Source organism: Falco rusticolus, chromosome 4 (genome assembly GCF_015220075.1).
Source record: "Falco rusticolus isolate bFalRus1 chromosome 4, bFalRus1.pri, whole genome shotgun sequence".
NCBI lineage: Eukaryota > Metazoa > Chordata > Aves > Falconiformes > Falconidae > Falco > Falco rusticolus.
The window spans coordinates 109,883,198-109,899,645 of NC_051190.1; the positions used below are offsets into that span (position 1 = coordinate 109,883,198).

The 16,448-nt window shown below is 43.8% G+C and overlaps 1 long non-coding RNA gene across 1 annotated transcript in view; it reads left to right on the forward strand.

The window, feature by feature from the left end:
• Positions 1 to 16,448, forward strand: part of LOC119146058 — a 36,902-nt gene that overhangs the window by 17,020 nt on the left and 3,434 nt on the right. Inside the window, exons 3-4 of the long non-coding RNA XR_005103619.1 lie at positions 5,835 to 5,992; positions 12,297 to 12,448. This is a non-coding gene — a long non-coding RNA (uncharacterized LOC119146058). The remainder of the gene's footprint in view (positions 1 to 5,834; positions 5,993 to 12,296; positions 12,449 to 16,448) is intronic.

A 16,448-nucleotide genomic window follows, 5' to 3' on the forward strand; every position in this document is an offset into this window, starting at 1 on the left:
TTCTGTAAAAGATGGAGCACGCAGAACTAATAAGTATGCCAATTTCTTTCACATATGAATTGTATTGTTGGTTGTGTTAAAGCTGCCATTTTCAGAAGCAAGATTATTTATACTGGAATAGTAATTTCCTGCCTCACAGTTAAATTTTGTAGAAGTTAATTACAGATAGAAATAAAATGAATGTGATATAAAAGCTAGCAAAATGCCAATATGATGTTATATATTGTTGGGAAGGGGAGAACATATATATGTCTTTATATAGTACATATGCATATGCTCATATTTGAGTCTCTCTTCCTTGTGAATATGGTTTTGGGGAAACAGAGTGACACTGTCCTGGTACAGTATGTTTGGGCTTTGTTGTGTTGCAGGAGGTGAAGTTACTTGTTTTCCATTATACTTTTTATGTGCATAATGTATTATAACAGCTCTCATAATGTTTGCAAAGTCAGCCAAAGTTCATTTGTCCCATTGGAATCAAATCTTATTCTTTACTTGCACGCTTCTGAGAGTTCTCAGTCGAATGAAGCCGATGGAATCCCAGTTTGTTTTCTCTTGTTTCAGCCTACCCAGGCTTTAGGAGATCATAACTTATTTCTTCTTACCATATCAGAAAATACTCGGGGCATGCCCCAGGCTTGTGTTACTGTATTACCGGTGGGCTGTCTTTTGGAGGTGGAGTTACACTTCTAGATTTTGCACTGTGAGGAAGAAAATGTGTTTATTCCTTCTTTTGCCAGAGGGTTTCAGTCTTTCCTGCTTGCTTCTTGCTGGCTTCTATTGTCATTAGATTTTGCCATCATGTGCAAGACTTGGCAGGAGGATTCCGTTAATACAGTGAGTGAGGTGAGTGGTATTGTCCTGCAAACGCACAGCCAAGAACTGGGGAAGGAGTAAAGCATCCTCTTGTAGCTAAAAATGAGTTTAAATAAACAGAGAGGGTGAAAGTTCATGAAGAACATATTTAGGAATGCTGTTCTGAGGTTGGGCAGAGCTGAACTGGACTTGGACGGAGCAGGGGGTGGTCAGCAGTCTTGGAGACGATGGCTTTCTTTACTTAAGCTCCTTCCAGCAGACTTCTAGCATCTGTTGGGTGGGGGCACTGTCCCCAGAGGAGGTGACAGAGAAGACAAAGCCATGAAGAAGATATGGTCAGAATTTCAAGAGTAGTTGGGTGTTTTTGCTGTCACACTGTCAGAATTCGGCAGCTGGGAGAAACTACAGAGCAGCAGCCGTTCCTCTACCCCTTCCACTGGCTCATGTGTGCAGCCCTCTCCCTCCAGTCCTTTCTTTTGCCTTGTTCTGGTAGCGCTGTCGCTTATTTGGAGGAAAACTGGGGCTTTGTGTCAGTGCTCCTCATGATTTTACAGCCCTCGAAGTCCTGCAGTTATCCAGAGTGAAAATGGTGACTGTGAGCAGCAGGGAAGAAAACTGAAGAGGGAAGGGGGAACAGAAATCCCCGTCTTTTGGACTTCGCATCGTCGCTCTTGGCGGGGTAGATAACTATTCCGTTGTTGTTTTATTGCCAGTCCTGCCCTTAGATAGCTGTGCATCATATTCACAGCCACGGTGTAAGACACTCGAGCCTTGTAATGCTTTTAAACTAATGAGGGCGCAGTGGATTAGCTCAGGATACATCACACAGCGTCCAAAGGGCTTTGCATGTCGTTTATGGCTTGTGCTTCATTATATCTCTTCTTGTATACCCTGACCGCAGCTGACCACCATTTTGCAGCAGGCTTGAGGATGTTATCACGATTGGCTTGCTAGGTGAAAGGCTTTTCTATTTAGCTTTTAATAGAGCAAAAGTGACTCTAAATTTGTTAATATTCTTTAGGTTATATAGGACAAATTACAGATAAGTGAATAAGTAATGAAATTTGTAATGAGAATTTCTCAAGTATGAAATGTTGGCGCAAATTAATTGCAGGATTTTACAGCTATTATAGTTTATATCATAAATGCAAAAATGACTAGGGCTTTTTAATTACAGTAGGAACACACTAAATTTTTATGGAGTGCCATTTTGTTAAAGAGGTACTTTAAGCATTAAGAGCAAATGCCATCCCTAACAGCAAGCCCAGATATCTGTGCCACATCAAATAAATATGCTATTGCTATGAAATTGTTCCTCAGATACTGTAACTGACACACAGGCTAATGAGAAGTCTCTTTTCACACCTTCAGTTTACTGCGTCTTTCTCTCTTGGTCATTCTTTTTCTCACAGGGCCACAGCAAGTCCCTTGGAAAAATATACAGGGCTTTTTCACTTACACTTCCAAGTAGCACTGTGAATAGCAAAATGTTGGTGTCTCAGTAGAAGTTAATATTATTGTGCAGGGGAGGAGGGAGGATGGCTGAATGCTAATTCTTATTAAATATTTGATGTGTAGAGAAATCTAATACAGTGGAAACTCAAAGAAATCTCATTACTTGGTGGAACGCGTTGCATACTAAGATAGAGATGACTCAGACTCAAAAACTAAGAAGCAGATTTAGTAAGGAAGCACGTCTGAAGCAATGTCCTGCTGTTCTGTTCCATTAAAATAAGAAATCTACGTATCGTCTGCTACCCTGCTTATGTAGACATTTCTCAGAGTCAAGAATATGTTTTTAAAATGTCATTGCATGCTGTATTCCTCCCTGGTGATGCTATGTTAAGCTTTCCCCCTCCTCTTCTCGCACAGCTGCTCTCAGAGCTAGCTGACTGGACAGCAGTAGGTGCTGCAGATTCTCCTCTGCTTGCATGTGGCTCCGAGGGTCCCCCTGAGCCTCTCCGTCTCCAGCCAATAAATATGTTCCACTCTGAGGCTGATGGTTTTGCTTAAGCACGTGAGACTGCGAACTCATGTCCTTTTTCAGTGCCTCCTCAAACATACACTGTGTCACAGACTGCTTCCCCAGTTAAGGTCTCTAATCCATCACTCACAATTCCTTAAGGGGATTAATTAATTTTAAAAATGGTTGTGTTTCTAGGTATGCTAAACGTCCTCCCTCAAGGACAAATGCTCATCTGTCCATTTGCACATCTCTCATGATTTGTCTTGTTGGAGTGGCCGGTATTATGCCTTGTATTATACAATCCCAAAACCGTGCTTGCAAGGAATTGCAAATGAACTGATCATCAGAGAGCTTGCTTATAATTAGCTGGTATCCTTTTCCTGAAGGTGAGTCTCACTAGAGTGGAGGCAGCATGCAAATATGCTGCTGTCACATCCAGGGATAGGTAAGAAAGCTTGGAGAAAACAAGCTCTGACAGGGTGCTGGGCTGGGACTTGGGAGTGCTGGCTTTCGCCTTCAACTCTGGCACTGGTTGGACTAATGTGTCATTTTGGACCTCAGAACTTGTTTTGTTACCTGCAGGTTTTTAATGTGACCTGCTTTGTCAACCATATGCCAAAGTTATGATAGAAATGGTGGCACGAAGGTTAACCATCAGTATATTTCTGTCCCCAAGACAGTGATGCTCAGAAGGAAGTCTTCTCCCATGGCCAGGTGACCACACTGTCCTACAGCAAATTTCTGTGAATTGCACAAGACCTACGGTCTCTATTAAACCCCTTTATGCTATTTTCATAGTGTGGAGGGGTGAAATGCTGCACATCCCATTTCTCCTGCCTTATCCAGTCCTTTTCCTTCATTCTTCTTTCAAGGCCTGGTGACAGTCTCCCAGACTTGCTTATTTTGTGCTTGTGAAAACAAGTCAAAGTTATTTAAGTCTCACCCCAGAAGTTGTTTGAAAGGTTTTTTCATAAATATGTCATTGTTTCCCTAACTGAATTCCTGGTTCCTTAATTGGGGGAAAAAAAAAAAAAAAAAAAAAAAAAAAGAGACACAACAAGAATACATTAAGTATTGCCTATTTCCCATCTGATTAACAATTGACTGAAATTGCTGGAGGGGCAACCAGTCCCTCTGAGCGCCTGTGGTCAGTGAGGGGTTGAGGGGTGTTGTACCTGCTTCAAAGAAGTCCTATGAACATCTCTCCTCCACTCTTTTCTGTAAAGTGAGCCACATGCAATACCACAATCCAGTAAGACCTTGCAACGACAGCGCTAGGATTAGTCTAACTGAATAAGATGAAGAAGCTAAGCAATAGGAAAACACCTAAATGAAAAGTCACACCCAGATTACATTTGCATTTGTACTTATCATTGCCTGAAACGTGTACTTCATCAGCCAGCTCCTGAAGGATCTTGCTCCTTTCCATAGGATTACAAGAAAAGAATATATGTCCTTGGCATATTGCATGAAAATAGGAGGAAGAGATGGCTGCTGAAATGCTCTCATTGTAAATGAAGGGCTTTATGTTTACACAAAAACCACTCTTGGAAAAAAGTAATTTTGCTAATGAGATATTCCCATATGTCCTGGGGAGCTTTTTATTGCTAAGGCACTGTTTCAAATCCAGCACAGATCTACAATAAAAAGCAGCAACTAGCTCAAAGGAGTTCAGGTTTGAGCTAGCTCTCCAGTAGCAAAGTCTGTGCAGCGCACCCACCGCATCAGACGACAGCGGTGCATGAGCAGCTCAAACCACGTGAAGCGCCGGTGCTCACCCACGGAAATGAGGTGCTATTAATGAAAGCCCATGTTGTTGTAGGGTACCTATCTCTGCTTTCATACCTAAGGTAGCGGACCTGTTGCTAACCAGGAAGCTGATATGTCCCAGAGCTCTCCGGATTGCCACTGGATTTTCCTCAGAAGTCCTGGGATCACCTATCTGGTTGTAACAGACTAGATGCCCTACTAGGTACCAGACCCATCAGGGCTACAGCAGATGAGTCTGTTGACTTGCAGATGTATTGCAGTGCAGTGTGAGAGGTGACCACTTCTTAAAATCTTTAAGTACAGCAATCCTAATCTCAGGATGGCTCGATTTGCTTGCTTGGGCTGCCTTTGCCAACACAAAGCCTTGAGCCTTTAACTTGAGGTGTTTGATCAGATTCCTCACTGATCCCTTTCCTTGGCCAGCCTTGGCTGGCCACGTTGGAGAAGTTTAAGGACCAAGTATGCTTGACCACTCAGCAGTGGTGTTTCAAGACAAGCTTTGAGTGTACTGAAAAGGCAAACATTTGTTCTACTGCTGCCTCGCTGAACAGTTCCATGGAGAACCCTCTCAACCCAGCTGCTGGTGCTTTCATGGGTACCAATTAAAATTTTATATGATGTTTTATAAGCATAAATATACTCTACAGACTTGCACATAATTCCTCTGCTACTTCAACTGCTTTTCAAAGCCCTTTTCAGCAGGCTTATCTTTGTTTTGCTTTGTGCTGATTAAAAGGCAAGATGTATTTTCAACAGGGTAAGTAGTACCAGAGAGCGCATTTCACACAAAAGAAATGCAGTCAGACGTTTGTTATCCAAGTTGAGTCAAAGACATTGAATTAATTCAGCTAACCATGGTTTCAATTAATTAATGAGATTCCCAGGCTACTGAATACGTTGGGGACCATGAGTTTGTTTTGGGCAAACAAGGTTTTTGAATGATTGGACCTCTGACTACAGGTAAGCAAAACAACATGTGAGAAGATCCTCTGCAAAAAGCCAGAAGACTAAAAATTGGGACTTGAAATTAAAAATTTCTCTGGAAGTATTTCTGAGACTCAGTCAGCCAAAACCAGCCTGGAGGCAGTCAAAAAGAGTAGTGCTATCCCTCTGGGTAGACTCCATCCTGAATGTACCAGCACGACTGAGTATTTCCACAGAGATCCTGATATCCTGTAAAGAATCTTCCACTTTTCCTTTTTTTTAGTGCAGTTTATTCCTCTCACTGGACTGGTTTTTTCCCCACAAATAACTCTTAATTGTTTGTTTTCCCTGCAAACAGTGAAGAGAGAGAGCCATATTGCACCATAAAAGTAACGTCGTGTGGGTTCTCATCTCATCAGCTCTCCATGACTGCTGAGTCACGCATGGGTAGTTTTCAAGTGCTACTACAGCATTAGAAGACATTTCATGGAAGTCCTGGTGATTTATTGGAAAGAGGTAACTTTTATCCATATAACACAGGCTATGTGGTTTTGAGGTGATCTCTGTTCATTGCTGTAGATGCCGGGGGTGGGGGTGATGGGGGGTGGGATCTGGAGCTGGTCATAACTACTGAGGAGGGCGGGGACCTGATGCGTTGTTTTAGGTGGGGTGTGGGAGCACCTTTTGCCAGTCCATCAGTGGCGAGTGGTCATAACAGCTTACCGGGAGGCTGTGGTGGCCTGGAAAAGCAAAGATGGTTGTGACGGTAAGAGCAGCTGCTGTGTAGTGATGAACTGTATCAGGGGAAGGAAATCATTGGTTCCAAAATGATAAAGTGGGCTTTAATTGTCCACATCCCAATGCCTAGGGGAGTACTGCCAGGGAAACTAGAACAGACGGAAATGCTGCTGACATTAGAATAATGTGCTGCATGTGAAACCACTGCAGAAATAGTTAAATGGCGCCTTTGCCAAGGCCACAGAGTGAAATGTTACTACACCATGGGGCGGATTAAAATATGCATTTTCTCCTAATTGAGCACAGCGGACTCAGCTGGAGGTCCTGTCAGGAGAAGAAGAATAATTTGTCACAGCAAGAAATGTATAACTTGACAGAGCATCTATTAGGCAGTACAGTAAAAAATAAAGTAGGACTTATGCAGGTTTTCTTTACGCTCCAAACCGGTTAGCATAGGCACCCACGTGCTGTAAGTACATTTCAGATTCACTGGCAGTGGACCAACCTGGCTGTACAACGCTCACAGCCCTTATGGCTATTATATCATGATGATGAGAAGGTTAAAGTCTTTCTAGATCATCCCTCATTAGAAAGGCCCTGTAAACAGCAATCATCATTTAACTGGGCACAGCCAGCAGAGCTCTACAACAATTTCTTTTATAACTCTTGAAGAAAACATTTATGGGGCTAGCAAGTTAGTGCCATGAGGATGGAAGTAAATCCAGTAAAGAGCTGGCACTGATTGCACATCAAGAGCCACATTTTCCTCCTTTGGTAAGGATCTAGTCGTGAGAAGTGTAAAAATGGGCTCCATGAAGACATCTGTAGGGCAGGGCTGCTCCCCAGCCTGTGAATTTTCCCTAGTCATTTGTTTCCTCATGTCACCTTTATAGATGTATTTATAATTTTCGGGGAGGTCTGTCTTGGTCTGGCTGCAGCTTTTTGCTGACTCGGTCCACCCGCTCCAAGCTCAGGTGGATCTGCCAAGCACAAGGCCCAAAGCCCTGCCCTGGCCAAAGCAATGCTGCAGCCTGTAGCAGCCACTGCGTGTGAGCTACCGGCTTTAGAGATGGAAACAACGCCATGCTGTCCTCCCCCCGCAGCCTTTGCAGTGTTTTTTATAGTCTGGTGATACCCAGAAGCCCAAACTTTAGCTCTGGCCACCATTTTGCAGCTCTTCACAGAATCCCATGCCAAATCTAAGGGGCAGCTCCCAGCACTGGGTGCCACAGAAGCAACCTGTCACATCCATCCGTGTGGATGTGTGAATAGTAGCTTCTATTCAGGCACATGCTTTTTATCTCCCTGAAATGAAGAGCTCTGACTGACAGGGTAATTCATCATTCATCTGATCCATGAAGTCGTCCCCTGAAGGAGCAGAGCCACATGCATTATTTTCATACTGGTGGAGGTGTATGCCCTATGTGAGATCCAACATTTTTAAAAGTTTCTGTAACCCTAAAAAAGAAATTCTGGGTTCTCTAGGGAGATGTTATTGGGAACCTTGGTTGCATGCTGTGGTGTGTTGAGGTGACACAACGGGCAGCCATTTCCAGTGCATTTGTAGTACTGGTAGGAGGAACAACTGGGCTGGGAAAATCCCAGTGACACTAGGAGGTAGCACTGAAGATATCAAAGGACTGGTGAAGGCTTGCAAAGGACCCCCATGCCTTGAATGAACGGTGCAGGTCACTGCTGTCCACATAATTTGCTTTCCAGTGTGGTCACAGTGATACTCTAAGCCCAGGAGCTGGAATGCTGTCTGGGGAATACCTGCCCACCATGCTAGGTGGGCATGCTGCTTTGTCGTGCCTTTACCAACCCCGGCCCCTCAGTGGGTTTATCACGAAAAACTGACTTGGGCTTTTCAGGTCACCTGCGATGCTTCCAAGCCAGACCAGGTACCGCACAGTGACAGGAGCTATGGTTAGACTGGGCTGGCCCGGGCTGCAGCCAGGCATCCAATGGATTCTTGCACTTGACCATGGGTTCAGTGTTCCCAGGAGCACCTGATGAAGTAAAGACAGTCACCATAGCCCAGTCACTGTGCTCAGAAGGCTTTGACTGTAACTGCCCAAGTTCACGGTGTATGGCATGATATGCCAGGTCTCAGTCACCTTGCAGGAGAAAGCCTGAAGGCATTCCCGTCTGCCACAGTGATACAGGTACCCGCTGCTACACGTGGCTGTGCTGAGTGTCAACAGTAGCTGAGGCCCAAGTCTGTGCTCTTTTTATTTTTGTAGTTGTTACCGTCACATCCAGAAACCTGAGTCAAAGCTCAGTATCTCCTTGCGCTAGTCACGATACAAATACAGCACAGCATTGGGGCTGCGTTGTGGGGAGTTTGTCTGTCTGTTCCTATTTGCATAGCGTTTGTTCTGCAAAGGCCAGCTTCAAGCTCGTAACTTTTCCCAAGCACGAGGTTCACTTATATGCTGGGCTAATCAATATCTAAAGTTCTTCACCCTTTCCTCATCTGTGGTTTCCTCCTCACCCATTTCTGCTCACTCTGCTCTCTCCAAACGGCCATCTGACAGCCACTATGAATTATAACTAAAAGCTCAAAGGTGGGGCTGGCTCCCCTTACCCAGTTCCTCTAGTCAAAAGTAGTTGGTATGGTGAGATGATTTATGGTGCTGTTGATACATCTGGATAAGTAAATGCTCAGAATGGAGACACGCAATGAAGCCGTCTGCACTTCCTCATGGAACTAAGCCGTCTGCACTTCCTCACATCCAGTGCCATGCAAAGCAAACCAGATTGGCTTAACTCCTTGCAGTGACACGGGACAAGGCAGGCTCATAGACTGCACAGATCTTTCCAGCATAAACCAACTCTGGCCAGTCTTGGAAGTGGAGATGCTGCTTTTTGCTGAGCAGATCTTGGAAAAAACGGAGTTAGGCTGGGATAGCTGGAACAGAGGGTCAGCGGAAAATGCCCCAACGGCAACATTTGTATTTGTTTGCCTGTCAGTTTACTTATTTTGATGCACACTTGCTGTGTGTTTCTTCGGCAGGCTCTCCCACAGCCTGTCTCACCCAGTCGTAGTTCAGTCTCGCGCTTCTTGACCTAAAGTTTTTCTTTGCTGCTCAGCTCTTTCTTTTGGTCTATGTCAGCTCTTTCCTCATCTCTTTTTGTGAGGGGTGTTTGTCCTACTCCATGATGATTTTTCCCCTTTGTTGTATGTAGGAAAGTTGGGATGGGGGTGCGTAACAGTTTTTGTACCCTTGAGGTCAAGCCCCTGCTACATTCAGATCCTAGAGGACAGTACTTTCTGGCTTGCTGGACATTTCAAGATCAAACTCACAGATCATGGGTCTAGGCCTGTTTTTGTCCTGCTTATTTAAAATTGAATCAGCTCATGGTCATTTAGACCAAACTTCTATGCTACAAGCAGTTACCTTGAAGTGTTTTGTTACTTACCAGAACTATGTCTAATGTTGCTCTAGAGCGTGGGATGACTTGCAGTAGAAATTTGTCCCTTTCATGCAAAGATAGTTTGACCTTCTGTATATGGAAGCATTGCTTACTGCATGGTGAATTTGAAAGTCTTCTAATGATGTGTTCCCTTAGTTTCTTGTGGTAAGATGGCGACTTCCAGCCATAACAAAATCCAACCACCAAAGCAAGTGGCAGACCCTATTTTAATTCCCATAGACCCTCTTTTTCAGGCTTTCCAAAAGTGATTTTTGACTTAGCCTGTTTCTGGGTTTTACTGAAGCAATCAATTCTTATTTCTTTTCAGTCTACTTCATCAGTTAATGAGAATTGCTACCTCACCGCCTTTTACCTTTTCTTCTTTTTTAAGTAATGCATGTCTTTCAATGCCTGTGTTTGAGGCAAGATTACTATTCCAATGTGTTTCTATTGTTCTTGTAATATCCTTTTCTTTTGTTCTGCACCAGAGATTCTACTTCCTATATGTAGCTGGTCTTAATGCACAGCATTTCTCATGATTTTCTCTGTTTTAATCCAGTTTTAAATAGCAAATTTCATTAAATGTATCACACAAACATTTATTCCTCTCTTCAATATTATTCCCGTATTCTCTTGCTGCCTATTCCTTGCTTCTTCTGTGTCCTATTACCCATTGCAATAATCTCATTTATCTGATTTACTTTTTTTCCTTGCGTTAGAATCAGGCATGGAGATTAAGTGAGTCTTCCAACCCTCTCTCCTCTGTTTCTAGTTTCAAGCTCATATCAGTCATGCAACAGCAATCCTAGGAGTTATCTGCGTGGGGATGATTCCCAAGGGTAGTCCAGTCCTCACTCTGTGAGCCCCTTTTTGGGTGTCACACATCCCAGAACCCTGTCCATAGCACTGGCCCATGAGCCATAAGCTTATCCTACATCTTGAGTTAGGCCTTTGCTCTTTGCCTGCTGAAGGGCACCTCTAACTTCGTTCACTTCTGCATTTTCACCTGGCAGCTATCCCTGATCACCTATACCGTGACTATGGCAGTGTCATCTGGCCCACTATGAAGGACAGCCAGTGGATTTTCTTTCTTTCTGATCAGTACAGCACATCCTTGCTCCTAGCTGCCAGTACTCATTCTCTTGCCTAAATCTGACTTTAACAAGAGTCTTCCCAATTACTCTTAGTAGAAGTTACTGGTCGCAAAGACCTTCCTCTTCTTAATGTGAGCAAAAATGCCTACAGAGTCCTCTGGCTTGTCTCTTTTCATGCAACATGCTTGTTCTTTCTCTTCTCTTCTGCTTGGTCTGAATCTCTTTCTTCTCTCATAATTTGTCTGTTCATGCCTCTCCTTTTTTCCAGTGAAGCAAACCTATGCCTCTTTTTGCTTCTCTATTAGCTGATCTTTTCCTCTGTTTCTTCTATGGTTGCACCTTCCACATGCACCATCACCTAATGAACTGCCCTCTGAGTATCTTGCTCAGCAGTTGGAACCTGACCTCTTGTCTCCATCACTTAAGTACCCCTCTGAAATCCACTTACAGCTCAATATCACAATACCTGCTGCTTGGATTTTGGAAAATCACATGTACATTCTCTGCCTCCTAACACAGACCTAACCAGCATCCCCTTTCCAACCACCAGGAGACATCTGACAGTGGGGCTGCAGTTGTGAAGCTAAGGGCAAAACTGGACTATGCAGTTGGGAGTGCACTTAGGAGCTGTGTTGATGAGTGGGCTGTGGGTGGTTAGTCTCATACACTCTCCCTTTGTTTTGTTAATTGTTTCCGTGCTAGCAGGCATACAAAGTAGTAAAAGTTTACTTTAGACAATAAATCAAACAAATGTGTTATATGCACAGTTCAGGAATTAAAAATCTAGTAATACATCTTGAAAATGGTTTTAGAACTTTCCACTTGGTGCTGTTTCGGAGTATGAAGTATTTTATAGATTTGGATTCCTCTCTGTTATTAAACGTATTTGCTTGATTCTGTGAAGCCTGGTTCTGATTCCTCTGGTCCTGTTATCTGTTGTCTGCATCACTGCAGTCCATCATACAGGAGATAGTTCTCACATCTGAAACATGCGGTTATGACTTTGGGTAGGAGTAGCAGTGAATCCTGCTCCCATTCATGTGCTGCCACGAAAGTGAAACAAAACACAGAACAAATACTGACAGAAAGCATGAATGTAAGGGAACTGATCTGTGGAACATAATAGTAATAATAACTTTTATTAATATGACAGTACCACTTTTCAGGTTGTTTCGATAGTGAGATATTAAAGTGACAGTGTCAAAATACTGACTGTGATAAATATTACATGCATCCTAGCCTGCGAAGAATCAGCAAAATGTTGCACAACTTTTTTCTTTAGTTTTCTTTATTCTTTCTAGCATTTTTTCTTCTTCCCTTCTCCCTCTTACTCCCTATTTGCAACATTAAGCAGTTTTGGTTTTTTAGATTTGTTTTATCTTTTTACTTGTGCATGTGTGTGTTTTTGAATGGGTAGCTCCCACTTTATGCCACACTTGAATTACACAAAGAAAAGAAACTGTCCTACTTAAAAGAACACAAAAGGATTTTGCAAGGGAAGTATTTGAAGAGGGATATGTCAAATTAAATAAAGACCATTGTTAAACATTTTTCCTCTGGTATCGTTTCAGTTCTTAAAAGAGTCTAAATTTAGACTCTGAGCAGCAGATATGGCTTCATGTGACATATCAAGTCCCACATTTGGAAGAGAGATTTGCATTGAGGAAGTGGCCTAAAGAGCTTTTAGAAAAATCCTGGGTGCTTTGTTTCCGTCCTCTGAGAAGTAAGTTTTTTGTTGTTGCATTTTGTCACGGTGCTCACCTTTAAGGGATGGGGAAAGATATGCCAAATGACACCTCCAAGTCAAGGAGCTTTTCCTGGTGCAGTCTGGTAATGATCCAAAGCCAGGTGAAGTTCATGAAGCAATGGAAAGCTCTTTTTTGCTCAAGCAAGGACAAGGATGGCCTTGAGATACCTGCAACATTCACATGGTAGGTTGTCACCCAGTGTCTTGGTCTCTGGGCCTCGTGGTGAACCAAGACTGAGAACTCTGGAGGGTGCTGCCATTAGAGGGAAAAATTCACAGGAAACGTAATATTTTAAGGCAAGCCATCTACGGGCACAGAAACCAGCATCTCGCTCAAAAGCCAAATCAAACAACAGGAGAGGGCAATGAGTGCCAGGTCCTGCACCGGGGTCACAACAGCCCCACAAAATGCTACAGGCTGGGGGCAGAGTGGCTGGGAAGCTGCCCATCAGAAAAGGACCTGGGGGTGTTGTTGATCAATGAACATGAGCCAGCCGTCTGCCCAGGTGGCCAAGGAGGCCTGCAGCATCCTGGCTTGGATCCAAAACAGTGTGGCCAGCAGGACTAGGGGAGTGATGGTCCCCCTGTACCCAGCACTGGTGAGGCTGCACCCCTTGTAATATGTTCAGGTTTGGGCCCCTCACTACAAGAGCGACATCGAGGTGCTGGAGCGTGTCCAGAGCAGGACAGCAAAGCTGGTGACGGGTCTGGAGCACAAGTCGTATGAGGAGCAGCTGAGGGAACTGGGGGTGTTAGGCCTGGAGAACAGGAGGCTCAGGGGGGACCTTATCACTCTCTACAGCCACCTGAGAGGAGGTTGTAGCGAGGTGGGTGTCAGTCTGTTCTCCCAAGGAACAAGAGACAGGGCAAGAGGAAACAGCCTCAAGTTGTGTCGTGGGAGGTTTAGGTTGAATATGAAAGACTTCTTCACCGAAAGGATTATCAAGCGTTGGAACAGGCTGCACAGGAAAGTGGCTGGGTCAATCCGTGGAGGTATTTAAGAGGTGTAGGTGTGGCACTCAGGGATTTGGTTTAGTGGTGGACTTGGCAGTGTTAGGTTAACAGCTGGACTTGATCTTAAAGGTCTTTTCCAACCTAAATGATTCTGTGATTCTATGATTCATTCTCAACTGTAAATTTGCTTCAGCCAGCTTTCAGCCAAAAAATCTCTGCTTTTGTTAATGCTACGTCTCCCAATACTTGCTTGAGCAATGTCCATTTTTGCCTTTGCCTACTGTTTTTATCCAGCTTTTCTCACATGTGCCCTTCACTGGAAAATACCTGATGACAATCCCTCCATTCCTAACCTCAGAGCCACTGTTTGAATATACCTTTGTGCTGTTGATATGGAGAAATAGTGTGAAATGGGGATAATGGACATCGATTGTGATTGTATGTGTCTGCTCAAGGAATGTGGGTATGGTGACTAGTCATGGGTGCGGTGTCTGGTCACATAGGCACACAGCTCTGAGGAGACAACTACAGTTTTGAGGAGACGCCTGCCCTTCTTTCTCTAACAAAGGGGCTATTTAAAAGAGAATGAGAAAAGGATGAGAGACATTCAAATGCTATCTAGAGGGAGGGAGTGCTAAGTCTCCTTGCTGGAGAAGATTGGATGGTCACAAGGACATGAATCACCTGAAGAAGATCGGATGGTCACAAGAACATGAATCACCTACAAACCTGCAAGACCACCACATTCCAGGCAAAGGACTGATAAGCTAATTAACATACGAAGCGGGGTTTAGATAACAAATATGTATAGGCGTTAATTGAATATTCATTTGTTTCATTGTATAAATGTGAGATGGTTCCTCACTTCGGGCATGCACGCTTGCGGAGGAGCGATCCCCCGTGCATCTGTGCGCAATAAACATACCTACTTTATAACTTTCGAGTTATAGAGTCTAATTCTGCACGTCACTGTGAGGCTGAGTCTCAAGGATGAGTTAGATCATAGTCCTCTTGGAGCACCCCATAGCAGAGGTGGCATCACAGCTTCATTTTGGAGCATGCAATGGAGGCACAAAACAGCAGTAGACATTGCCAGTGCTCAGGAAGCCATGGCCAGAGGAAAAGTGTCTTGAATCCTTGTCTCCAGGGCCACCGTGCCTCCTTGGGTGGGCTGCCTGGGCAGCAAGGGGGCTGCAGGGCAGGGAGGGACCTGTGAAGCTACGTAGGAGGATGGAGTCCGTTTCTGAGCTGTTCTTAGGGACAATCTACATATCATTAAAGCTCCTGTGCCATCTGAATGCATAACGGTACTTTATCAACTAAAACTTCTTTATTTAATCAGTTGATTTAATTATGAGCTAGTTAATTGAAAAATTCATGGTACAAGTTCTGAAGGTCAAAATACTCAGAAGTTCAAAGAAGACTGGAGCATTTGTTTCACTCGAGCTGTGACGTGCAGTGCTGAGATACAGAAATCTGCTCTGATTCAAACTGGCAAACTGATCCTGGGACTAAACAACTGAATTACCAAACAAGAAGACAATTCGCTTCTGTTCATGAGGTGTGAATGTAGCTACTGCCAGCTGTGGTTAGTCTGTGATTGATTTATCTGTACATTGTGGTTTCCAAAAGACCCAAGTAGTAACTACTCTTGCAGAAATGCCTTTAGCACTGTCCTGTCAACCCTTTTAGCCCTCGGGGACACATCCCTGTCTGTGCAAAGTGCTGGATTGATTGACCCGCAGACTGCGGTTCTCCCTGGGTGGGAGAGAGATGCTGAGGGCAACAAGAGCTCCAGATTCCCACCTCTGGGTCACTATGTTTCACCACTGCATGAAAGGCTTTTTCGGAAGTTGCAGAGGTGAAATATCAGGTCAATAATCTGGAAATAAAGTGGATTTATGAACCCCTAGGTGTTGCAGACACTGGTTCCCCTCCCAAACAAGCACAATGGAGCCAGGGACCACTAAGAACTTGCTTGAGACCCCTGTTTTAGACTAAAAGTCATGTAAATATCTGGGATATTTACATGCTAGCAGAAGATTAAACAGCAAAAACTGTAGCCAAAAATCAGTGATCTTTGGCAGGTAACGACAGAGAAAACCCTGCAGCCTCAGGGCTGCTACAGGTGAGTCCTCTGTACATTCCTGGTTCCTGTTTGTTCAAACCATGGTCAGAGCAGGTTGAGGGCATGCATCCTCGTGCTCACACCTCTGTCGCATGCTGCCCAGACCTCAGGTGCACAGTGGCTGCAGGCAATATCCCCTCTTAAGGGCATACCCTGTGTATTGACCAGCACTGGGCCACTTCAGTCTTTGGGGGTTCATCCCTTTGTTACAGGGTTTTGCCATTCCTTTCTCAGCAGGAGGCTGGCACCAGCCTGTGTTATACAGCCCAGCCTACACATCTATCTGCCCTAAACAACGTACTCTTACTTTAAAGAATATGTTGGTGGTTTTTTTTGTTTGTTTTTTTGTTTGTTTTTTTTTTTTAACAAATAACATTACATTTCTGGCCCTCATGGCTGCAACATACTTTGAAAGAAGTGCAACCAATTTAAGATTATTTTCCTGAATCTGCAAGTAGCCCTAATTATTAGCTCCTAGGGGCCCAGTTCCCCTCAGACTTTTCAATGATAGCAGGGTATTACCTTAGAAGCCCTGTGGTGGTTATGCCCGTCTGTCTGTCTGTCTCTCTGCCAATGTTAACTATTCAATTGCTGGACATTCTAATGACAAGCAGGGATAGGAATGAAGCCAGGAGTAGAGAACAAGCTAAAATAAGACTAAAAAATGTAGGGGAAAAATATCATCAAGGACAACAGTAAAGCAGAAGGGAGGGGAAGAAAAAAAAAGGATGTTGGTAAAGCAAATGAAGCAAAGGACAAAGAAAATGAAAAACAAAAAGGATGAAAAACCGCATACATATATAGATAGGTGAATACTTATTCTTGAGAGATGCTGCCTGTAACAAGAAGGAAATGAATAAATAATAACTATAAAGTCACTTAATACTGTTAAAA